Below are 25,861 nucleotides of genomic sequence, written 5' to 3'. Positions count from 1 at the left end.
ATTCCAACTCAAGATAATTTTTTAAACTATATGCAAAAGGATCCTGGTAATTAAATGTGAATATCTACTGATATGCAGAGTTCTGCCAAAAAGAGCTTTTATTTGAATGTTTTTAGTAGTCTGCCCAGAACCAGGGATAAAAGTGGAACTCGCCATTTCTATTTTCCATTCACATACCAAACATATTTTCCATTTTTTGGCAGTGTCCCAATCATTAGTAGGGATAACTTAATTGCAGCTCTGAATCTTTCTGAAGCATAAATTTCAGAATCTTTCACTGAGGCACTGTCTTCTCTGGTAAATCTGGAATTTCTAAGGTAGAGGGAATAATAACATTCACTGCTCACATTGATTCAGCTGAAATCAATACTCATGGTGGCTATAATGCTTTGCAAAACGTACCATCCTGAGAAATCAGTTTCCATTTAGACTGAGAAACCAAATAACTCCAAAGGGAGTTTAAGGACTGGAGAGAATATAGAATATGACAGTCTTACAGAAAAGCAGCCTTAGAAAAATGAAAAAAAAAAAAGAAAATTAAAACCAAGGTCAATGGCATTTATTTGATACAAGCAAATGGCTACAGCTCCTTTTTATAGTAGAATTGAATCTCCGGGTCTCACTGTATTATAGTTATCCTGCAGTCATCTTGTAGTGAAGACACACATGATTGCCTCTCACTGGTATCTTTTCTGGCATGTAAATGAAGCTATTCCCCTTTTTCTTTGATGACGTCTGCAGAGAGTAATATAAAATGCTAATTCTCTACCAACCTAAAGGATGTAAGATGTGTAGCCTGAAGACATGAAATACCTTTAACAATAAGTTGAAAAAATACATAAGATCCAAGAGATGAATGGGTGTGAAGAATAGAGAAGCTGGCATTGGAGTCAGGGAGACCTGAGTTCTAGTCATTCCTCAGAAATATTGAGTAGATGAGGAAGGAAGGAAGGAAGGAAGGAAGGAAGGAAGGAAGGAAGGAAGGAAGGAAGGAAGGAAGGAAGGAAGGAAGGAAGGAGGGAGGGAGGGAGGGAGGGAGGGAAGGAAGGAGGGAGGGAGGGAGGGAGGGAAGGAGGAAGAGAAAAAGGAAGAAAAGAAAGAAAGGCAAGAATAAAGAAATATTTATTAAATGCTCCAGAAAACCCTAAAACTATAACTTACAAATTGCTGACCTGAACCAGTGAATAAACTTTCCATGCAGGAAGTTTCCAAATCTTTAAAATAACACAATTTTTTTAAAAAGTGTCATCCCTTTTGTTTTAGACCTAAGATTTAAAGATCATAGAGTCTAACTTTTCTCTCCACTTTTACAGATCAGTAAACTAAAGTTCAAATAAGTTAAATGATCCCATCTAAGGCTATACAAGTAAACAAGCAACTTTGAAATGCAAGTCCTCTGACTCCAAATTCATATCTCTTCTCTACCATATCGAAACTTATTAGTAATATTTTATACTTGAAGGATGACAAAATCATAAATTTAGGCTGGAAAAGACCTTAAACATTATCAAATCCAATTCCCTCATTTTACATATAAGAAAACTGAGTCCCAAAGATTTTAAGGTACTTGACCAAGATCATATATAATTAGTATCTAAGTCAGAATTCAAATCCATTTCCTCACTGTTGATCTAACTCTCTATTCACTGTGCTGCACTGCCTTATTTCATAAGCATTTTTGTATCTGTTATACCATTGACAAAGCACTTCTCTGAATTTAACCTTATTTTATCACTAGGAAAAACTGAGATGCAGAAAATTGAAACAGAAAGTTCAAGGCCAATAAGGGATCAAAACTCAGTAAAACCTGGACTAAAACCCATATTTTCTAGATAATGCCCTGCCTCTTTTCACTACAAGTCGCAGCCTATAGGCTCAGTTCTCATGATAGTGGAAAAATATAATGTTGTATACCTTCCAAGGGAAGCCTCTTTAGGGTTTAATGGGTAAATCTCCACACACTTTATAACAGTATGTAATACATGACTCATAGCCCTACATGCAGCCCACAGTACTCCTGAACCTTATTAAAATGCCATTGAGAAATTTAACAAAATAAATAAAAATGCAATGAAGTATAGATTACATTACATTTTATAATTATGCCAACATGTAGCCCAGTCCCCAGCCTACTCATATCACCAAGGGCTGGAAAAAGAAGTCTAGAACTTGACCCTAGGGAAAAGAAACTTCTATGGAATATATTTCACATGGATACTGTTTAAGATGTCTTCTTTGCCTAAAACCATTAGTCTATTCTTTATTACAGATTACTGGCCCCAATTTCCATTTGAATCCAACACTAGTACTCCGTAAAACTATACACAGCCACAGCTTATGTAGGGGTTATCTCCCACACAGACCAATTAGCTCATTTGGCTATGGAAGACAGAAAGAAAAAAAATGGGGGATCAAAACTACAGATGCCTAGATACCCAGATCTTACATAATATATTCAAAGTACAATTTAGAAAAAACCTTTTTTGACTGCTACTCAGTCAGGGAGGAATTTATTTTATAGAAAACAAGGCTTTCTCCTAATGTGCCTCAGAGAATCTCAGAGGCAGGAAAAGTTCTATTAGACTTTGAAACTTAGGAGAACTTCATAACACCTTCTAACTAGAATATCATTATGAAAAAAATGAAATCTTCACTGAATCTTAAACTCAGAAAGAATTGTTCTTTGGTATGTGGAATTATAAAACTCTTCTTTCTCCAACACTGTGGATGTTTAAGTAGATGATGACTGGTCACTTGTTAGGAAATTTTGTAGAGGGATTCAATGCTTAGTTTTATGACTCTAATATTTTATTACCCAAATGTTGGGTGGGCAGAGACCTCTTATAAATAAGTATTGTCTACTACCAGAAATATTTTAATATTTAATTTTCATTCCCCATAATAGCCTCTGAAAGCACCTAAACTGAATAACATTGCATGTGTATTCTTTATATACCAGTCACTTGTATCATGAAAATATATACTGGGAATATCACATTCTTCTTGATTCTAGCTCTCCATCAGAGAAAAATTTGACCAGCTAACATCCATTTTCCATCACTTGCAAGCAACCAAAAGCATCCAAAAGTAACCAAAAGAGTTTTATTTAAAAATCTACAGTGACTAAATATTATGATAAATGGAAAAGTTCCAATAGTTAAATATCCAATAATAAGTATGATATAAATTAAACATTCTGTTTTTCAAGTTGGTGAAAGCTAAGAAAGATAGCATTTTCCCCAACCTTCCCACATCACCCAGGTCTGGAAAACAATGCCCAGAATTTCACCCTAAGGTAGAGAAAATTCTCTATGGAATATATTTCACCTGGATACTGTTTAAGATATGTCTTCATTTCCTAAGACCATTGATCTATTCTATTTTGTCACAAAGTCAAGCAGAAGTAGGTAATTCAACCCTAATAGAAGTACTGATCTGTGTAGAAAAACTTGTGGTAACAGCCAGGATAACCACAGGATTCCAAAGGGTCCAAGGACCAGGAAAACCATACTAATTAACCATGACTATTTAGGGATGTTTAGAGACTAATAACTTCTTTCTATCACTAGCTCTGTGGACAATTCAATAATGACTATATAAACAAACCAAATATGAATTTCAGTTCATGGGACTTTGAATCCAAGAGATCAGACCAAGATACCTTGGGCAAAGGCTTATTTCCTAAGAGTGACTTTCATCCACCCTACAGTAATAGAGTTATTCCATCATTCTGCCTTCTAACATGTATTTTCCTAGGAGAGTTGCATTATAATTCAGTCCATCAATCAATCAACAAGTATGTAATGAGTACCTACTATTGTTCTAACACTGGCACTTCCCCGTGTTTCCAGAACTCCTATCAATAGTCATGTATTTCAAATGAACCTTTGCTCATTTTGTTCCTGCTGCCCAGTTATCTTTCTTGTAGTGAAGCAAATTTTACAAGTGAAACAAAGAAGTATTCCCCCTTAAGATCCAGCCAGAATTTAGCTTTTTTAAGTCAATGACCTAGCTTTTATACTTAGTTGCCACAGAAAGGACATTCTCTTGGTAAGCCTGCCCCACCTAGTTATAACTCACACACATATAAATGCATTAACCATACCCAGAGTCCAGAGAATCATCCAGAATCAAGATTTACCATATCCATCAAATTTTCCAAATTATCTAGAAAAGGATACTTTATCAACTTCACCACATCTGAAATATTTCCATAAATATGGCTTTTTCCCATCCTTAGCAAATGAAATTCATTAATTCAGGGTATCAACAAACACATTTTAAACTCTGTCTTAAAATTTTCATTTATCACCCAATATCAGACTCTCCATACCCAACAAAGGAATCGCCTAATATAGTATAACTGTTCCCTTAATTTGATAATAACAAATGTTGTTACTGACCTTTTCTATTTCCATTAGTCTTTTCTGGGAACAGGCTAAGATCAGGAGACAGTGAGGAACTGTGTCTTCAAAGGCTCTATGGTACTGACCAAAACTTTCCCCATTGGGAAGCAGGTGAGACATTATAACCAGTGTGTTCTGATAGAAATGATAGGGAAAAGTAGTTATAGAATTATAATATATAGATACATAGAATGAACATTTATTAAACATATCATGTATACATGCACTGTATATAAAAACAAAAAAAACTTTTTTCCAAGGAGGTTACTTTCTAATGGAGGATGATAACACATAAAATGGAGCTTAAAAGTAGAGTCAGTGAGGAAGGGTGCTGACACAGAAACATGACTGTCAAAGAGAAGATAAAAAGGACCATAAAAATGAAGACTGGAGGAGCAGTTAGGTGACACAGTGGATAGAGCACTGGTCCTGGAGTCAGGAGAACCTGAATTCAAATTTGGCCTTACTTAATAATTGCCTAACTGTATGACCTTGGGCTAGTCACTTTAAACCCCATTGCCTTAAATTCAAAAAAAAAAAAAATTAAAAACTGAAGACTGCAGTTGGAAGTGAAGTACTTTCTGTGCATCAAATAAATGGTTATCCATAATGTAAAAATATATTTCACATGATTGTACATATATAACCTCTATCAAATTGCTTACTATCTCAAGGAGGCAGAAAAGGAAGGAGGGAGAACATTCAGAGTTTTTAAGAGAATGTGAGAAATTGTTTTACATGTAATTGAGAAAAAAAATTTTATTAGAAAAGTTTTAATTTATTTAATTAATTTATTTTTTTTGCAAGGCAAATGGGGTTAAGTGGCTTGCCCAAGGCCACACAGCTAGGTAATTATTAAGTGTCTGAGACCGGATTTGAACCCAGGTACTCCTGACTCCAAGGCCAGTGCTTTGTCCACTGCGCCACCTAGGCACCTCTAGAAAAGTTTTAAAAAAATGTGGTACAAACCAGGGACTCACCAATTAGAAGAAAGGGACACAGTGTTAAGAGATATCTTCAGGATGAGAAGACTACAGATTAGAAAAATCTAGAGAATAAGGAAAGGATCCATGATAGAAAAAAAAGAAGTGATGCTTCTTGAACTTGGAGAAACTGAGGAACCAATTTCAAATTTCAAGTCTGTCATTTGTTAGTTTGAATAAGTCACTTAACTTTATTTGGCCTTAATTTCCTAAAATGAAACACTATTTATAAAAAAGCACTTAGCACAGTACTTGGCACATAATAGGTGCTTTATCGATGCTTATTCCTTTTCCCCTTTAAGGTCTCCTCTAGTTTTTAGATCTATGCTCTTTAGATCCAATGATACTGCCCAGGCAGTGAGGCCTAAACTAGAAGTCACAGATGGTAATCAGAGAGCTGACCATGGTTTTGAATAGGGTAAAAGCAGAGTCTGAAGAAGGTAGATGGTCAAAGCCAGCACAAAAAAATCAAGCAACACTAGTAGAACATGAGATCCAGGTTTTAGGAATCTGAATTTTGTTCCTGGAAGAGCAGCAAGGTATTGAGCTTGAACAAGAGACTTTCGGTCTGATCCACTTTACCATTCAGCTTACACACACACACACACACACATGTATATATGCATACACATACATATACATTTTTCATCACAACTATTATCATGAGACTTTATTTTCCAAGATCACTATGAATTTCATATAACTGGCCATCACTGCCATATAAACATTGAACTCTATGAGATGATGAGCACCTTATTCAGGTTTATTGCAAACAAAGGCCCATGATTGGGTCTTGATTAACTCACACTGCCCAAAGAAGGGCAATGTTGGATCACACTGTCTTTGAATCTGAGTTAGAAGAGAGGACAGACCAGTAATTCAATGTCACTTCAGCTCAAGCCCCAGTGGAGCCACCATGATGAAATGTATGGCACTTTCCCTCTGGGCCAAAAGTTGAGTATCTATTTCCCATACTACTGCTGCTACTCACTTTTGCCTACTCACCCAACCTTTGGTCTCCACCAAATATTTATCCTATGGAGGATAAAGTGTTGAAAAAATAGTTTCCATTTAGCATACTAATGTTAGTGTAAAGGTCCTATAACCTTGAGCACTGTCACCCCCCAGAAAATAGGGAATATTCATTAGGTGCTGACTGGATCATGGAACACAAATTCATTTTCACCCAAATTTATTTTCTCTGTGACCAAGGACTATGGGCAACTTGCTGCATAGCCAAACACAAAAGCCCGCCTCAGAGATACTCACAATCCAGGGGAACACAGACACCAAGTAAAAAAAAAAATTGGGAACCATAGATTCCCAAAACAAAACTGCTGATTCATAAAGAAATTTCATCTAGCTTTCTCCTTTCCCTTCTTTCCATCATGAAGAACTAGGCAGTAGCAAGAGAAATGGAATAGTCCAAGGTCAGTTTAACACCGGTCAAGAAGTCCTGTTTCAGTCTTTTTTCTACAGGCAACAAATAAAGAGATCACCCTTCTTAAGTTTTGGTTGCACCTACTTTCTTCTCACCTCAACAACTCAAATACTTTACCTTCTTTATTACAGAAGCATATAGAAGCATAAGAAACCTGGAGCTAATATTTGTTAATTCTTCCTAGAGAAGTATAGCACTTGTTGCCATTATACTGCTTTTATTATAACATAATTTATATCACATGCAGTGTGATTAATATTACACATTGTACATAATAAATGTATACATTTGTTCCTTGTGGAAAAGTAACTTCCCAGGGGAAAAAAATCTAAGAAATAACTCTGTATCCTGAAGTTCAGGGGAAAATATGGAGCAAGAGAAAGTTCCCATGAAAGTTGTTATTGTTGAACTAAAATTCTTATTGTTGCTCAGTCATTTAATTGTGTCCAACTCTTTATAACTTCATGGACCATACCATACATGCAAAGATATTAGAGGAATCTGCAATTCCTTCTCAATGGAGTAAGGCAAACAAATATTAATTGACCTGCACAGGATCATACAGCTAATAAGTATCTGAGGTCAAATTTGAATTCAGACCTTCCTGACTCCAGGCCTAGTTCTCTAGGCCCTGAGCCACCTACCTGCTCCCTAGGCAAACAGAGATGAAATGATTTCCCCTGGGACAAACAGCTAGTGTCAGAGGCTGGGTTTTAATTCAGGTCTTCCTGACTCCAAGCCCAGCATGGTATCCACTGAGTCATCTAGTTATCTCTGCTGACATAACGTAGAATGGATCTATGACCACAAGGACCAAATTGCATGGAACTTGGTAAAAGGAGTACCACAGGGTGAAACCTTCACAATGGAAAAGAAGTCCTATATGTTGGTAATAGCAAAGACAAGTCAGGAATATCCTGAACTGCGTGGATTGGGAGACTGAGGAATGAAAAGATGTTGGGCATATGGATGTAAATCTAATGTCTTTAAAAATAAATCAAAGGTAACTGATATTTACATAGCACTTTAGAGCTTACAAAACATCTTCACACATTATCTTATTTGAGTGTCACAACAACCAGGAAGCAGGAGAGGTATCATTATCCCAATTTTACAGATAGGTAAATTGAGACAAGGATAAATTAAGCTGCCATAATCATATAACTAATAAATATCAAAAGATTTGAAACCAGGTTTCTCCTGCCTTCAAGACCAGAACTCTTTTCTTTATAACAGATTGTTTTCCTTAAGCTTTATCATAAAGATACAATTTCACACATAAATGTAGCAATTTTAATCATTTAATCACTTCAAATCAATCCTAATAGAAAGGTTTAAAGACAAGAAAGTCAGAGAGAGAGAGATCTTTAATTCATCATATATTTTTTCTTATTTAGATAATATTCTTTCTCATTATGAACATTTTATCCCATTAGTTAAATAAGGATATTAAAAATAAGTTATAGACTCCCCTTATACAACAATTTTTGCAGACTAGTGTAGAAGTTCCTTGACGATGAGGATCCTTTCCCATACACCTTTTTATAACAAGTCCCTATAGATGAAGAAGCTTTTTGTTGTTTCTGTGTCTGTGTAACTCTGGTACATGCCTCACATAATTCTTAATAAATATGATATTAGATTTAAAATGAGACTCCAAGATCTCATTAAGACCTAAAATGGTGTAATTACTCTACTTCTAGTGACAAAAACTGTACAAAGCAAGCCCTATCACGGAATTATAATCAATGAGAGAACAGAAAATTTCTAGAAATGGCAACCCTCATTTCCTTTGTTCACAGTATAAAAGGATATACTCTGGAGAGGATTCAATGTTAAATGACTGATTAAAAGCATACCCTTGAATCTGAAGTTTTCTGAGTTCCATTCTAATTCTGAGACTGTAGTTCTGACAATGACATAAGAGGAATCCTAAATATCAGATGGAATGGTGAAGATACATCCTAGTCAAAGGGAATTCCAAGGTTTATGAGAGACAAGGGAGAATCATGAATTTTGGTATGGGAAATAACAACTCACCTTTAAGGGCATCTAGTCCAAACCTCTCATTTTAGAGATGAGGAAATTAAAATCTAGAAAGAGGATGACTTTTCCTAAGTCACACATCTAGTCATCAGTAGAACTAAGAATAGAATTCAGGTTGTTTGACTCCCAGCACTTTCCACATTGCTTCCATTGTCTCTCGATATCTGACCTAGGATGGATGAATGACATAGCACTGGATTAAACTAGGCTACTTTAATTAACTCAAAGTGAGAGAGTTTTTGTGCCATTAGAATGTAGGCTCCATGAAGACAGGGACTGTTTTTGCTTTTCTTTGTATCCCTAGTGCTTAGCACAGTCTGATAAATGGTAAGCACTAAATAGATGTTCATCACTGTTCAGTCATATCAAGTAGAGTCCAATTCTTTGTGACCCCATTTAAGGTTTCCTTGACAAAGATTCTGAGCAGTTTGCCATTTACTTCTCTAAATCATTTTACATATGAGGAAACAGAGGTAAACTAGGTTAAGTGACTTGCCTAGATTCACATAGCTAATAATTGTGTGAGACCAGATTTGAACTCAGGAAGAGGGGTCTTACTCCAGGCCCAGTACTCAATCTGTTCACCACCTTGTTGCTCAATAAACATTTATTGACTGACAAAAAATAAAGTATGAGTATATATCTGTTTTGATATTTTTCTTAGAAGGTACTAACTTGATCCGAAAATATAACACTGTTCTAAGTCACCTTAAAAAATGGCACTGAAAAAATATCCAAGTTATCAACTTGTGCCATAGGTAAGCTGTTTGCTGGACAAGGAATGAATAGACCATTTACATGGCAATGTCTTATTGCTACCTAATTACTCTGAGCTGGGGTCATTCTACTTTGGAAATCAATGTGACAAGAAATTATAGGAGATGTCAAGAAGGAAAAAAAATTGCCACTGTATCACAGATTTCTTGACAGAGGCAGACAGACAAAATACTTTGTACAATTCTTTGGCTTGATGGGAACCCTTAAAAAATTAAGGGGGGGGGGGTTCCTCTATTCTCCACATTCAGGAAGATCCCCTAAATAGAAAAGAGATATGAGTTGGCAACTTTTGTAAGAGCAAAAATTCAAGTCCCAATTCTCTCACTAACTCATTGTGTGACCTTAGCCAAGCCACTTAACCTCATCTGTATAATGAATGGACTGGAGTAAATGATCCCTAAGGTCTCTAGCTTTTCTAGGACTCTTGCTGGACTCAATGTATGGAGCAAAGAGGGGCAGCTGCAAATGGTAATTTCTAATTAAAGTAATTTAGTACAGATCAGCACAATGCTCAGAAATTCAGAATGGGACTGAAAATTCACTTAGTCTAATTTACTAGAAATTATCTTAGAAATGCAACAGTGTTAGGCCTAGTGCTTCAGAGTCCCCACAGTATGGCTTGACTATTTTTATGAGTTTTCTTGATACATTCTATTTCAAATTGCCCCTGATTTACTCCACAATTCAATCTACTTCCCCCCATCTCCCAAATATAACTAGCTGGAAAAAGACTCTAAAATGCCTTAGACACTAAACTATCAAGAATAATTGTTCCTTCAGATAACACTGAATGACTGTACCATGTTCAAGAACCTTAGTTTGGGAGTTAATTTTTCCCTTTTGTCCTAGAGTGGAGTGTGAAAGTCTACATGAGCTAAAGGGCAAGTATTGTAATGGCAAAAATATTAAATCTGGAGTCCAAGAATCTGCATTTAAATTCCAGTTCTTCTAACTATCTTAATTAAGCAAGTTTACAGTGTCTCTCTCTCTCTCTCTCTCTCTCTCTCTCTCTCTCTCTCTCTCTGGCTACACACCTTGTGGCACATGAATGTAATGGAAAGACTTATATGAACTGATTCAATGTGAAGTAAGTAGAACCTAACTTACAAAGTAAGGTAAACAAGGTCAGCTTGGCAGTAAAGGATAGAGTCAGGATTCAAATGAAATCCTCCAGTCCCCAATGGGTTACCTCCATCAAAGAGATTAAAAGGTATCAAAGGTCTTGATGGGATGAGAATAAGATTTCTGTTTACAAAGGATTTCACTTTCACTGGTTCAGACACAAGGCATTTGCTGGGAATTCAAATTGAGAGTATGATATGATATCACATGCAAAAAAACTTTCAACTCTTGACACTATTCAAATTTCCCTTTTTCTGCCCCATCATTCCTAGACATTTGTGAAAGATGTGACTGATATGATTCTATAATTGAGGTGGCTGGAGTGTTAAAGGTGGGGAATTGTAGAAGTTACTATTGTTTATAAAACTGAACAAAGGATAAAAATTGTTCAACCCAGCTCAACCTCATCCCTAACCTCTTACAATATAGAAGTAGATATTCTCCTTATGGAAAGCAAAGGACCAGAGAAAGTGTTTATTGTAGTAAAAAGAAAATTGTTAGTACTAAGTCAATAAATCACTATACTTTTGAAACATTGATCAGCACACCTACAATTTTTATATGCTGAACTGACATATTTTGCCTTAAAACCACAGGATTTTACAGTTAAAAGTAACCTGGGGGGCAGCTAGGTAGCGCGGTGGACAGAGCACCAGCCCTGGAGTCAGGAGTACCTGAGTTCGAATCTGGCCTCAGACACTGAATAATTACCTAGCTGTAAGACCTTGGGCAAGTCACTTAACTCCATTTGCCTTGCCAAAAAAAAAAAAGAGTAACCTAAGAGATGATGTAATTCAACTTCCCCATGTTATAGATGAGGAAATTGTGTCAGGTGAAATGACTTGAATAAAGTCATACAGGTGATTGATGGCAGAAAATCAGGACCAAAATCTAGCTGAATACTGGTTCCACTACATTATACTCTGTCCTACATCTGAGGAAAGAAAAATAATGAAGGTTAAAATTAGTCAGTGATAAGAAACTAGACTATAAAGTTAAATTAGTAAGCATTTTTTAAATGCCTTCTATGTGTGCTGTCTTGGAAATACAAAGAAAGACAAAAAGCAGTGTCTGGCCTCACATGTTTTATGTGAAGAACTAGCAAGAAGGCCAAAGTCTCTGGATTATAAAAATATATGAAGGAAAATAAAAAATAAGAAGATTGGAAAGCTAGGACAGGGATAGATAGGAAGAGCTTTATAAATGCAGAAAGAATTTTATACTTGATTTTAAAGGCCATAACAATCCACTAGAGATGGCTAAATATAAGAGTAAGATGACCAAACCTGTATTTTAGGACAATCAATTTGAAATCTAGATGGAAGATGGACTAAAGGGAGGAGAAACTTAAATCAACAAGACTAATAAGCAAGCTATTTCAATAGTCCAAGTATGAGACAATAAAGACCTGCACCAGGGTAGTAGCAGAATCAGAGGAAAAAAGGGGAATGTTACACATGTAGAATTTGCCAACAACTGGCTATGGGCATGTGAAACATAGTGAAGAGAAAATATATATACCTGAGGTGTGAAATTGAAAGACTGAGAGAATTGTAGTTATCTCAATAGAAATATAGAAGTAAGGAAGAGGAGAAGGTTCAAGGGAAAAGATAATTATAATTATAAACTCCAACTTCAAGATCTATTGAATTTAAGATCTCTATGAGACATACAGTTCAAGATGTCCAATAAGCAGGCAGAAATGTGAGATGGAAGGTCAGGGAAATAGATTTGAGGTCTTCATAGAGAAGAGAATTATATGCATGAGAAATGATAAGTTCACCAAGTGAAATAGTCTGTAGAAGGAAGAGAATTTGGTCCAGACTGAGCCTAGGATATGGTAAAAGCTTAATCTGTTGACTGTTGCAACCAGATTGCTGCCTGTTGCTTGATGGCACCAAGTTCCCTCTCATTTAACAAAAAATTAAAGGCAAATGAGACTCTACTTCATTTCATTTTTTCTTTATTTCACAGCTCTGTCTGTATGCTTTTTTCCCCAAGCAAAGTATCCACCACCATGACATTCTGCTGCCACCACCCCCAATTCCTATGTACATCTCTCATTATTATATGCTGAATGAATGGATATTTTCTCCTAAAACTGCTTTACTAGAGAGGAGAATGTGTTAAAGTTGGCATTTCAAAGGGTTTGAACTGACCGTATTAATAATGATAATAACAGCTAAAATTGATACAGTGATTTAACATTTACAAACACAATACAAAACTCAGACATAATGTGATGGGCGATAGAGCGCCCAAACATTGAATCAGAAGACCTGAGTTCAGATTCAGCCTCAGGCATGAGCTAGCTGTATGACCTTTAGCAAGTCACTTAACCCTGTTTGCCTCAGTTTTCTCATCTGTATAATGAAGTGGACAAGGAAATGACAAACCTCTCCAGAATCTTAGCCAAATGTGGCATGAAGAATTAGATATAATTGAAATAACTCAACAACAATATCAACAAACAATGCCATCAGAAAGATGGGTTCAAATCTCACCTCATCATTTCAGCATATAATCATAGCTTTATAACCAGAGGGATCCTCAAAGGTCTTCTAGATCATCCCTTTTAACTTATGGATTAAAAAAAAATAATAACAACTGAGATATAGTGGTTTCCTTAAGGACACAGGATATAGTACAGCTGAACAGGAATTTGAACGCCTCTTTCTCAAAATTTGACCCCAAAGTTCTCCCCGCCCCACTAAACATTCCAGAACACTAGTCACAAGAGAAGTTATTCTCCATCACTTTATTTCCCTAGTTAAATGCTTTGGAGATTATTCTGTGGAAATTTTTAAGCTCAAATATGGGCAATGAACCACCTGCAAATATAAAACAAATATGATGATTGAAAATTATTGATAATACTCAAAGGCAATATTCTCTCCTCCCATCCCCCAAGAACCTGTAAGCTCTAAGTCTCATTTCTCTCTGTTACAGGCTGGATATTTTTTTCACATTTTTCGGTACTAGGTAGCCTGAACCTGGCAAATTAGTATTCAGTCCAACACTGGAAAGCCAGTCCCTTAGGCTGACAGGAGCAACCCTCATCCCCAAATTGAATTGTTTTTTTAATAGAATTCTACAAAGTCAAAAAGTCCTACTGAATTCAGAGTGGGGTCCTGTCACAACACACTTGCCAGATGTATCAGGGTTAAACTGGCAGACAGCTTGTGTTGGAGACTGGAGGCGATATATAATTGAGTTGGGGTTGAGGGAGAAGGTTAAGGGAATTTAGGGAGAACAGCCAACTTTTGATGATCTGTGATCAAGAGTACAGAGATGGCATATAATCAGAGGATTTTAGAGTTGGAAGAGACTTTACAGATAACCTAATCCAATCCCTATTATTTAACAAAGAATCTGAGGCTCACATTGCATCATAATATGCTGACAAGAGCAAGGGAGAAGCTGAGGTCCATACTCTACCATTTACTTTGTGACCTTGGACAAAACTTCTCTGTCCTTCTGTTTTCTTATTTATACAATAAATGGGAAAATGATCAGATTGTCTTTAATTGCGTCAACTCTAAAATTTTTTTGACTTTAGGAAGTGACTTCCCAAAGTCATGCTACGTAGGTGACCCCTGGCCCTGGATATCATTTGCACTCTTTGAGACTCCATACCTGTTAAGTGAAGGAAGTAGACTACATTACGTCTAAAGTCCCTTCCAACTTTAAATCTGCAGCTTTATTAGGAAGAATACTACTACTACTACTACTACTACTATCAGATTAGAACCCAGATCTCATCCTCCAACTTCGTGCTCACTCTACTACTACCATAAAGAATTTTGAGGAAAATTCCTCTCTTTTTGAAATTTTCCCTTTGATTTAACTTAAAATATTTTATAGTGCTACTGAATTTTAAATCAACATCTGTCTCAGAGATTTGCAAATGTTTAAAAGGAGAGTTGCCAAAGTGCCCTTTCTACTTCATACATATTTGTATAAGGTGGGGTTGGTGTGGATGGGAGGTTACTATTGCTTATTTTAGGAAAGAAAATGGGATGAATAAATTAAAATGAACTCTTAAGTACAAACCTCAATGAGCAACTAGCTCTTTGTAATAAGGCTGATTAGGGAAATCTCAGGTCAGTCTGATGACCCAAAGAGCAGGAACCTTCACCTCTAATTGGAAAAGCAATTCTTCACAAAGAGTGAGAGCAAGACTATTGAGACCTCTTTTGAGAACTCAAACCACTTCTGACTGGCCTTTATAAACTACAATCATGCTACTCACATTGAGATAAATGTAGATGTAAGCCCTTTTCATTAAATTTCTCTCTATGGAATAGATCTTAGAGGGACAGTGGACTTTACATTCTACCTAAACTGTATTTGGACATTTCCTGGAGTAAATTCCAAGTGAAGACATAAGAGCTAAAAGAGAGGTAATGACCACTTTGGGGGCAGAATAAGACCAGAGCCCTGTGGATTTCTTGGCTAAAGAATAAAACTGAAAGCCAGAGAAGAAAATTATAAAAGTAGCAAAATCTGACCCATAATTTACATGCCATAAATAAAAAAAATAGAGAATCATTTTTGAAAACTTTTCACAGTGACAGAACAATTTAGTGCTGCTTTTCCTTATTCTTACCTAAATAAAAATATTTGCAACAGGAAAAAAAAAATCTTCTTTTCATCCAACACCTACAGAAGAAAATGGCTTACAAAAGAGAATGGCTAAAAACAAAAGGGGGGGATTGTGAGGAATGTAAGGCATTGTTGGCCTTCACAAGGTGGAGAGTAGTCCCTTTGAAATCCATTACAAAGGGGAATGGCCCCAAAACTGGGTGAGTTCTCCTAATCCCATTCCAAAAGTGACAAACCCAAGATTAGAAGAAACTAGTCCTTAGCAGTCAAGAGTGACCTAGAGATCTTGGCCTAATGCAATTGAGTTTAGGCAATTGAATATCATCCCACACATGCCCTGTGATAATTGGGGTTCATCAGCATGTCATGCACAGTATGATGTGGGGGGGGCATATATTAGGGACATGTCATGGGATGAGTGGACCTCTTAGATTGTGACTCAAACTCTGAGAGCCTATGAAAATCCAAGAGGGAAGGGAAAGAGTTTCTGAAGACCATAAATTATCTAATGTTCAAATACCTCATGCCTCACATTAGGTGAAGTACCCATATACTGAAGGATTTGCGATTAAAATGTGCAATTTTCTCTCAAAAAAGAGAGAGAGAGAGAGAGAGAGCATGGCTTCAGGGGAAGGGGGCTTAAGGATCTATGTGGGTTCATTTTAGGTAAAGAAATCAACTTTCTGACTCAGGAAGTTAAGAAAAGGCCTAGACTTTAATTCATAAATTGCACAGATTACTACAAAAGGTTCACAGGTTACTACAAAAAAAGTCCATAGCTTACTACAAAAAGTTCACAAGTTATTACAAAAAGTTCACAAGGTATTTTTTTTTATATTAGGAACAAAAAGGTTTATTTAGGTATTGAGATAAAGGGAAAGAGAGACTAAAGGTAGAAAATCACTGATTCCTAAATAAATTAAACTTCCATAGCCACTATAAAAGGTTGAGCAGTAAGGAAGCAAACAGGAAGTAAGAAGTAGAAAATAGCAAAGGGGAATGAGAGTTTATTTGGGGGAATGATGCTCCCCAAGAGTGGACTAGCCCCCACAGGAAGATAAGTCATCAGGATATTAGCAGTAAGGAAAGGCATAAGGGTAGGGGTCACACTCTCCCAGAGTTGACTAGCTTCATAGGAAGACAAGCTACTGGACTGTGGAGTGAGGAAGCTTTTAAGGAATACATAGGGAAACAAGACTTAGAAAGATGAGACATAGGGAGATATGAGGTATGGGTGAGTGGTTCAGAGAGCAGAAAGGGGTAATTAGAGATATGTAAATGGGGGGGTAGCTCAAAGACTTAATCTCTTTTAAGGCAGGGATGCATTACTTTTTGGATTGGGGCTTTGTGCCTGGGGGTAGGGATTTACCAAGAGTCCTTGCCAGGGAGGGGCAAAGTACTTTATTAAAAGTTCCTTGACCTCATCTCATAGCTTGCACAATGGGATGAAGGGGAAGAGGAGGGAAGTCAGTATTAATGTAAGGAACATGATCAGTACAGGGGAAAAGATAAATAATAGAACATAGTTCTTTTTTTTTTTTTGCAAGGCAAATGGGGTTAAGTGGCTTGCCCAAGGCCACACAGCTAGGTAATTATTAAGTGTCTGAGATCAGATTTGAACCCAAGTACTCCTGACTCCAGGGGCGGTGCTTTACCCACTGCGCCACCTAGCCGCCCTAGAACATAGTTCTTTTAATATTTCCCCTATTTTAATAGAACTCTATAACCAACATAAAAACTGCAAGTGGGTAAGAGGCACCAAAATAGATATAATTCATTTGTAACCCAATTTTCCCCCTCGCTAATCCATATTACATCATAAACTATCCAGTAACCTTCATCTGCCAATATAATAATAATATATGATATAATAAGCCTACAAATCCATGAGAAGGCTCTTCTCTCCCTTCTTTGAGGAAAGTTGGGGACTAAAGTAAAGAACTCTAAGAATGATTATCAGACCTATTTGACGTGTTAGTTTGAACTGCTTTTTTTTTCTCCCCTTTTCTTATTTGTTTCTCTGGAAGGAAGAGGGTGGGAAGGGATTTATTAGAAAGTGTATGTTTTGTAAAAGTAAATATATAGAGAGAGCTATATCAATATAATAGAACAATATAATTGATCAATAATATTTCAATATTTATAATGCAATCAAGTAATACATCAATATATGTATATATTCCAAAAATATCTCAAAATAATAGCTCATATTTATATTGTATTTTACTTTTTATAAAGTACTATATTCACCAAAACTCTGTAAAGCAGTAGGAATAGCAATAGTCCCATTGCATAACTGAGAAAATGTAGCTCAGAGAGATTCAATGATTTTTCCCATGGTCATATATCTAGTGTACTGAGAATGCTTTTCTCAGTAATTAGATTTGCCTGCTGACCCATCTTCCAAACTATAAGATTCCTAATATTGAAAATCTCTGTAGCAAATATTTCTAAATCTTCTTTCTCCTTCACAGATGAAATACCTAGATTTTTTTCTCCTCTCTAAGATAATAATTTGAAAGAGTAGTTTTCACCTCCCCTTCTCCTCTCTAGGATGGGTCATTTGAAGGATGGGCCTTTTTTTTTTCTGAGAAAATCATTTGGAGGGGAATTTACTCACAACAAGAAATTGCTACATTATTTTGAAGTCTAAAGCTTATTTCCTCTCATTAAGAGTAAAACAAGAAAATTTATCAAATAAAAATATATATTTTAATATAAACAATAGGACTGCACATATAAATGAACATTATGTATATAAATATATTGTGATTTTTAACTTTTCAAGAACTATTCTTTTATTATTTTTCCCACATCCATTGATCAATATAAGGGTCAAAATCCCACCTTGAGAATCCCCTCATCCCATAGGAAAAGAAAAAATATCTTATTTATCCCTATGCTAGCCTGGTCTTTTGTTAAAAGCATCTCTCATTTTCTGTTAAGCCAGCCTAATCCAAGCTTCAAGAAAAGCAAGTCTGAGCTCCTCTTTTGAAAAGTCATATTTTGCCAGCATACAGTTTATTAATTACCTTTGTACCCCTTATATACATAAACACTTTCTTCATGTGTATAATTTTAGTCAGAAAACCATTTTATTAGAATATGAAAGTTATATATATGTATTCACATACATGTAAACATGTACATGTGAATTTCTTTATATTTACAGTTTGATAAGAGAGAGAAGAAATGTGTGTGAGAGAGAGACAGAGAGACAGACACAGACACTGAGACTAGAGAGATAGACATACAGAAGGAGAGACACAGAGAGAGAGAGAGAGAACAAGAGAGAGAGATAGGAGAAAAAACATAAAAGAGAAATATACCTCAGCAATCTCTTGTTCATCAATAGCCTGGCATTTCTAAAGCTAAACATTTTTTTCATACCATTTTAACAAGAACGCACCTTCTTTGGGTCAACACTGTGCTTTAGAACTTCGTAAATAATTTCTCATTTTATCCCCAGAATAATTCTAGGGGTTAGGGACCATTATAATCCACATTTTATTGATGAGGAAACTGACACTTAACAAAGGTTAAGTGATTTGCCCAGAGTCACACAGTTTAAGGTAAAATTTGAACTAAGATCTTCCTGAACTAGCCACACTTCTGCTTTGGGCAGATAAGAATCTCTTTTCACAGACCCAGACTCAAGGGCCTTGAAAATAAAAGGGAAAAAAGAAGAAATATTTTGACTTCTATTTTCTAAAGTCTAACCCTACCCTGTCCTAACCTACTCCCCCTCTCAGTAGATCCTGGAAAAAGAGTGAGAGTAGAAGGCTGATATGAATGTCAGAGCCTACAGGAAAGAACAAGAAGTTTTTTTTAAATGTTGAGGGAAAGCCCTACCACCCTCAAACTGCTGCTACCCTTATGGGCCTGCTTCAAAGCTGTTCAAGTTTATACCAACGGGATTAGCAGCATCCCCAAAGGCAGAGACCTTGAAAAGCCCTGGAGGAACATAACCGCACTGGAAGAACTTGGGAGCCCTCAAAAGTAATCTTGCCCATTTGAAACCAAGTGTTAGCCAACAACACCCTAAGCTTTCAGCCCAATAAATCTTACTCCACATACATAAGCTTTGTTCATAGATTTTTTTTTTTTTAATTTCCCAGATTTATCACAAAATTCACTCATTTCAAGAATAGGCTCTATTCAAGGATGGAGAAAAACAATAAGCCCTCTCCACCCCAATTCAGCTAGGAAATGTTAGACCTGGAACATAAAACCAGGATTCCTGACTCCCAAGTCATGCATTCTTGCTGCAAGACTATGCTGCTTCTCATACTTACCTATATGGAGCTATAACATACACACAAATAGCCATATTACTTTTAAGTTCACCACTGGAGATTCTGCACTTTGATCATCAACACAGAACTGCTTCATTGAACAAAAGTCCTGGTCTTGGAGTGTTCAGGAGACAATATTCCTCTTGTAATAGTTTCCTTTAAATAGTATATACTCAGAATCCAAAATTCTAGACTTACAGAATTCTAGACTTTATAGAATCTCAAAGTCAGAAGCTTCCTCTCAGGTAACCTAAAATGAATAGGAATCCCTACCTGGAGATCACTGAAGAATGGTCATCCAGGATCTGTTTGAAGATGTCTTATTTTACTTTTGGAAGGCTCTAATTGTTAAAAAGTTTTTCATTTCATCTAGTCTAAATATTCTTTCCCATTGTTTTCATCCACTGCTACTAACCTGGTCCCACTGAATAGAATAAGGATCATCCTTATGGCTTTATAATTAAGATAATTAGATTTGGAATTAAAATTAAAAAGAATTGAGTTCCAAATTTCAATTTTGCTGGTTATTGTATATAACCTTGGATAAGCTACTTTCACTCCAAGGACCTCTGCCTTCCCACTTAAAAAAGTTCAAGTTTTATACACCCAGCTCTGTAGGAACTGACCATTCACAGTCCCCTTCACCTTCCAAAACCTCAATTTCCTTTGCCATTAAACCAAGAAGTTGACCTCAAATGTCTCTTAAGATTTTAAATCTTATGACCCTCATTCTGTTTTCCTTTCATGAGTTCCCTTATAGTCTGATGTGTTCTTTTAAGCACCTAGATAGAACCCTGGACCAGAAGTCAGAAAGACTTGAATTCAAATCCAGTCTCAAATATTTACTAACTATAGATCCTGGACTAGTCATCCAAATTATCCTGTTTGTCACAGCTTATTTTTTTGTTTTGGTTTTTTTTTTTTTTAGTTTTTTGCAAGGCAATGGGGTTAAGTGGCTTGCCCAAGGCCACACGGCTAGGTAATTATTAAGTCTCTGAGGCCGGATTTGAACTCAGGTACTCCTGACTCCAAGGCCAGTGCTCTATCCACTGCGCCATCTAGCTGCCCCTTGTCACAGCTTCTTTAACTGTAAAACAAGAGAAATAATAGCACCAACCTCACAGAGGTTTTGTGGGATTCAAATAAGATATTATTTGTAAGAGCATTTAATGCAAATCGAGAATATGGTAGATCCTATATAAGTGCTTATGCCTTCTCTCCCCTGCCTTAACAATTTCTTTTATATTCTTATTTGCATCATTATTCCAAAGATTTAGTCTACTTTGGTAAGCTCATTAGTGTAGTGGGAACAATATCCTAACTTCCAATTTCCATATAAGAGTACTTTTTCCTTTAAAAGTATTAAAACTGTCCTTGAGATTTGATTGGTTCAGGAAAGTAAAGGTTTAATTTGTTGACCAAGTGCTCAACCATGATGAACTCCAACCTCTCTCAGACACTTGGCAGGTAGACAGACCATGCTGGGCTACTCAGAGCACCATTGTTCAGCTAAGTCAACTCAAGGTGTCCACAGCATAGACCTTTCTTGAATGTCCTTTTTCTATATGGATAAGTAAATCCCTTTTAACTAAGGGATGTCCTTAAAGTGTCTTATTTTGTTCCACTATCATACAAACTACCAGAGGACTAATCTGATCTGTAGTTTCAGTTCTACCTTAAGATTATTGCAATTATCTTAAGAATGGACCAGGTATTTGGGGTCCTCTTTTTTATAGAAGTATTTCATTGTCCTCAGCATTCCTACAACACATTTTACAGAATGATTGGATCAGTTCACAATTCCACCAACAGTGCATTAGTGACCCAATTTATCCACATTCTTTCCAACATTTGTCATTTTCCTTTTCTGTCTTGTTTTGCCAATCTGGAAAGGGTGGGTTGTTCAGAAGGATGGAATTTCTAAGATTTCTAAGATTTCTTCCCTTCACTGGAGAGTTTCACTTGATTCATAATGGAAGCTCATCATGCCTCAAAAGTAATGATAAGGGCAGCTAGGTGACGCAGTGGATAGAGCACTGGCCCTGGAATCTGGAGGACCTGAGTTCAAATGTGACCTTAGACACTTGATAATTACCTAGCTGTGTGACCTTGGGCAAGTCATTTAATCCCATTGCCTTGAAAAAACAAAAAAAGTAGTGATAAGATGCATCCCTTGAGAGTTATTATTATTGTTCAGTCATTTAAGTAATGTCCAACTCTTTGTGACCCCATTTGGGATTTCTCAGCAAAGATACTGGAATGGTTTGTCATTTCCTTCTCTAGTTCACTTTACAGATGGGTAAACTGAGGCAAACAGGATTAAGTTACTTGCTCAGAGTCACACAGCTAGTAAGTATCTGAGGTTGTATTTGAATTTCGCCAACTACTGCAATTGAGACCATCATGCTTGGAGCTATCTAGTAAACTTTATTTCTTCTCTTTATCAAAGGCAGTAAGAAAGCAGAGTTTCACTCTAGGAGATGAGGTTTGAGCTTTGATGCTGTTTCTACTACTTCTATGATATACTTTTTCCTAATTAAAGTATTAACTTTTCCTAAAAGCAAATTGTCACAATATTATATGGGGGAAGTATAATAAACCACTGAAAGTATCTAGCTCAGAGGGAATAACAGAGAAAGTAGGTAAGAGGAGCTGTATAACTCCATTGACACTCAAATTCTGAATTCAGTAAATTCCATAATAATGAGCCCACTGATACAACTTCTGTAACTTCCATATCTGACTGACCCCCCAATCATTGGCAAGTGAAGCTTTATTATAAACTCCAGTTTCTATATGATTCATCAGAGCAAGAGAATTCATGTCTAGCATTTCCTGCTACCAGCAAAGTCTGTCATTACTGCCCAGTGCTCCCAAATTACTTTGTCCAAAACTAAAGAAAAAAAAGCAAGTAATGACCACATTCATACTATAAGTTTTAGGGACTTAAGCAGATATCTCTATATAGTGGAACTTTTTTTAAATGAAAAAGGGCCAGGGCAGCTAGGTGACTCAGTGGCTAGAGCACCAGCCCTGGAGTAAGGAAGCCTGAGTTCAAATGTGATGTCATTCTTAATACTTATTAGTTATGTGACCTTGAGCAAGTCACTTAACTCCAAAGTCTTGCAAAAAAAAAAGGTAAAAATAAAGAAAAATAAAAAGGAACAAGGAGGGAAAGAAAATGACAAACCAAAAGAAATGGGTCACAATTTCAGGCATGAGAGGGTAGAATTGAGTAGAATTTCAGGCATGAGAGAGAGCACAATATATTGGGAACATGGGGTCCTCTTGGCTACTCATCATCATCCATAGCTACTGTGTATTCCACTTATTTAAAAATTTGTTCCCTCAAGTTCTTAGGGAATAAAGAACATGCATATGAATAAAACAAACTCAAATTGTAAAATATTTACCAAGATAAATTCTATATATAATATGTTATATTTAGAAAGAGAATGAATATCTATGTATACACAGATATATATTTATATATATATATATATATATATATATATATATGTGTGTGTGTGTGTGTGTGTGTGTATGTATGTATTCTTATTGCTGAATTGAGGTTTTTTCCCTAATCTGTAGTTTAGTTTTGTTGAGGAAACTCTGTTCTAGCATATTCAGATTATTGTTTATTTGGAAATATCATACATATATATATACGTATATATATATATATATATATATATATATCATGCTCAACCATACTGAAGATTTTGGGGTAGAAATTTCTCTAACTTATTGACAGGACTCAGACCCATCAGTGAATTATGAGGATGTCTACCTCAAACATGAGAAGACATTCCTCCAGCATGGGAAGATGAGAACAATTTTTCCAATGACCATGAAGCAACCAAAGCAGATTCTGTGGGATGCTTAGAGCTTGGTCAGAAAGGCATCAAGATCATCTACTGTATCCCAGGTCATCATAGGTCTTCATGACTTTTGTCTTGCCATGTCAGGACTCTAGAAGAGAGAGTGAGGCTGACAGCTTTGTGCATCTCGGTCTCACCTAAATCCAAACAATGAGCAAGTCAAGACATTATGTCATTGAACCTCTTCCAAGGACAAACAGCAGCAATATGCTAAAATGGCATTGTGAAAGAGAGCTAGACTTTAAATTAGAAACATTAGTGTTCAAGTCCCACATACAATTATTTAACCTAGCATTGCCCCCAGGAAATTCTCCAAGACTACATATTCCAAAGCAGTTGCTGATACAGGGAGTCTCTTTCTGCTAAGGAAATCATGTTACCAAAAGCAATGTATTTTTATGTATGTATTATCAGCTAATAGTGCTATATGTTTCAATGGAGTAAAAAACAGTGCTACATAACTAATAAGTCTTTTGAGGGTTTTGCTTGGCAAAGTGATAAATGTGTAGGATATTAGTCTTGCCTGGTTATGTGTATATATGTATGTGTGTGTGTGTGTGTGTGTGTGTGTGTATCCATGAGTTTTGATATTTGCAAGGAAGCATGAATACTATCTCTAGAATCTTATTTATTCTTCAAAGAATACTTTTAATTACTGTTTATAAGGCTAGCTTCTCTGTTGACTTCAGAGATGGGGTACCAGGAAAGAATTACCTCTATCTGCCCTCTCAAAAATACTGTTTTCTGGATTATAAACCACTTTCTTGGTCATGATCCCATATGAGAAAAAAAAACCAAATCTATAACCGAAAACTTGACTCACCAAATGCTAATTATACACTAGACCATCACAAATAGTGAACAGCAGTATAATCCAGTACTCTCAAGCCCACTTCACTATAACTTTTCTCATTGATGTCTCTATACCTTTGTGAGGGGCAGAGTTAACAACCAATTCCTCATTCTCTCACCCTTCATATATCCAGTCTGTTGCCAAGTCCTGTTGATTTTACCTCTCAGGTATCTCTCTTAATGCCCCCTTCTCTCTTCTGTCATTGACATCACCCTTGTGCAGACCCTCATTGCCTCATGCCTGGACCATTGCAATAGCCTGCTGATGAATCTACCAACTCCAAATCTCTCTTCATTCTACTCCCTCCTCCACTCAGTTGTCAAAAAATAAAAACAGTTCCAACTACGTTCAACAAACCTCAGTGGTTCTCTATTATTTCCAAGATCAAATATAAAATCTTCTTTTGCTTTTAAAGCCCTTCATCACCTGGCTCCTTTCTATCTTTCTAGTCTTCTTATGCCTTACTTTTCCTCCATGTACCCTGAGATCTGATAACACTGGTTACCTTGATATTCCTCATTCTAGATAGTCAATTTTAATTGTATTCAATTGTCTTCAATATGTATACATATCAGCTAATTGTACTATTTATTTCAATAGCATCAAAAACAATTATATAAAACTAATATGTCTTTTCAGGTGGCTTGGAACGATGATAAAATATGTAAGGTATAAGTGTTGCCTGATTATGTTTATATATACATGGGTTTCCTAAATGAGGTTTGCAATTTTACTCCAATTGAACACTCTTTTCATCTCTACCTCCCAGCTTCCCTGACTTCCTTCAAGTTTTGTCTAATGGTCCTTCTTTTAAAAGAAGATTTTCCCAGAACTCTTTAATGAGGACTGTGATTATCTCTCATTTATCCCATATCTATCTAATTATACATAATTATTTGCATGTCCCATCCCGACAGGACTGTAAATTCCTTAAGGAATTGTGCCTTTCTTTGCATTTATTATATTTTCCTTTCTTTGTAGCTTCAGACTTAGTAGAGTATTTGGCATATATTAGATGTTTAAACAATGTTCTTTGATTTGATTCAATACCACACCTAGGTCTCCATCCTAAAGATCAAGTAAAGAGGAAAAAGACTTGTATATATTCAAATGCTTCTAACAGTTTTTCATAATGGAAAACTAATGGCTACCTATCAGTTGTGGAATGGTTGAACAAGCTATTGCACATTCATTTAATGAAATTCTTTTATGCTGTAAGAAATGACAAAAGGGGTGATTTCAGTGAAAGTCAGAGAAAATATGCATGAATTGAACAGGGAAGTAAACACAACTAGGATAATCATTTATAATTAACAATTACAATGTAAAACTAAAGGCATCTAAGTGGTACACTAGTGAGTGTTAAAGATCTAAGTTCAAATCTGGCCTCAGACATTAACTATGTGACCCTGGGCAAGTCACTTAATCCTGTTTGCCTCAGTTTCCTCATCT

At 36.1% G+C, this 25,861-nt stretch overlaps 1 long non-coding RNA gene across 1 annotated transcript in view; it reads right to left on the bottom strand.

Annotated features, from left to right (window-relative positions):
* The window catches only part of LOC141521760 (uncharacterized), a 183,976-nt gene that overhangs the window by 58,921 nt on the left and 99,194 nt on the right, over nucleotides 1-25,861 (bottom strand). The window contains exon 2 of the long non-coding RNA XR_012478050.1: nucleotides 4,404-4,541. This is a non-coding gene — a long non-coding RNA (uncharacterized LOC141521760). The remainder of the gene's footprint in view (nucleotides 1-4,403; nucleotides 4,542-25,861) is intronic.

This window comes from Macrotis lagotis, chromosome 4, assembly GCF_037893015.1.
Source record: "Macrotis lagotis isolate mMagLag1 chromosome 4, bilby.v1.9.chrom.fasta, whole genome shotgun sequence".
NCBI lineage: Eukaryota > Metazoa > Chordata > Mammalia > Peramelemorphia > Peramelidae > Macrotis > Macrotis lagotis.
Note: the sequence above shows the minus strand (reverse complement) of the source record. Positions and strands in the feature narration are given on the sequence as shown.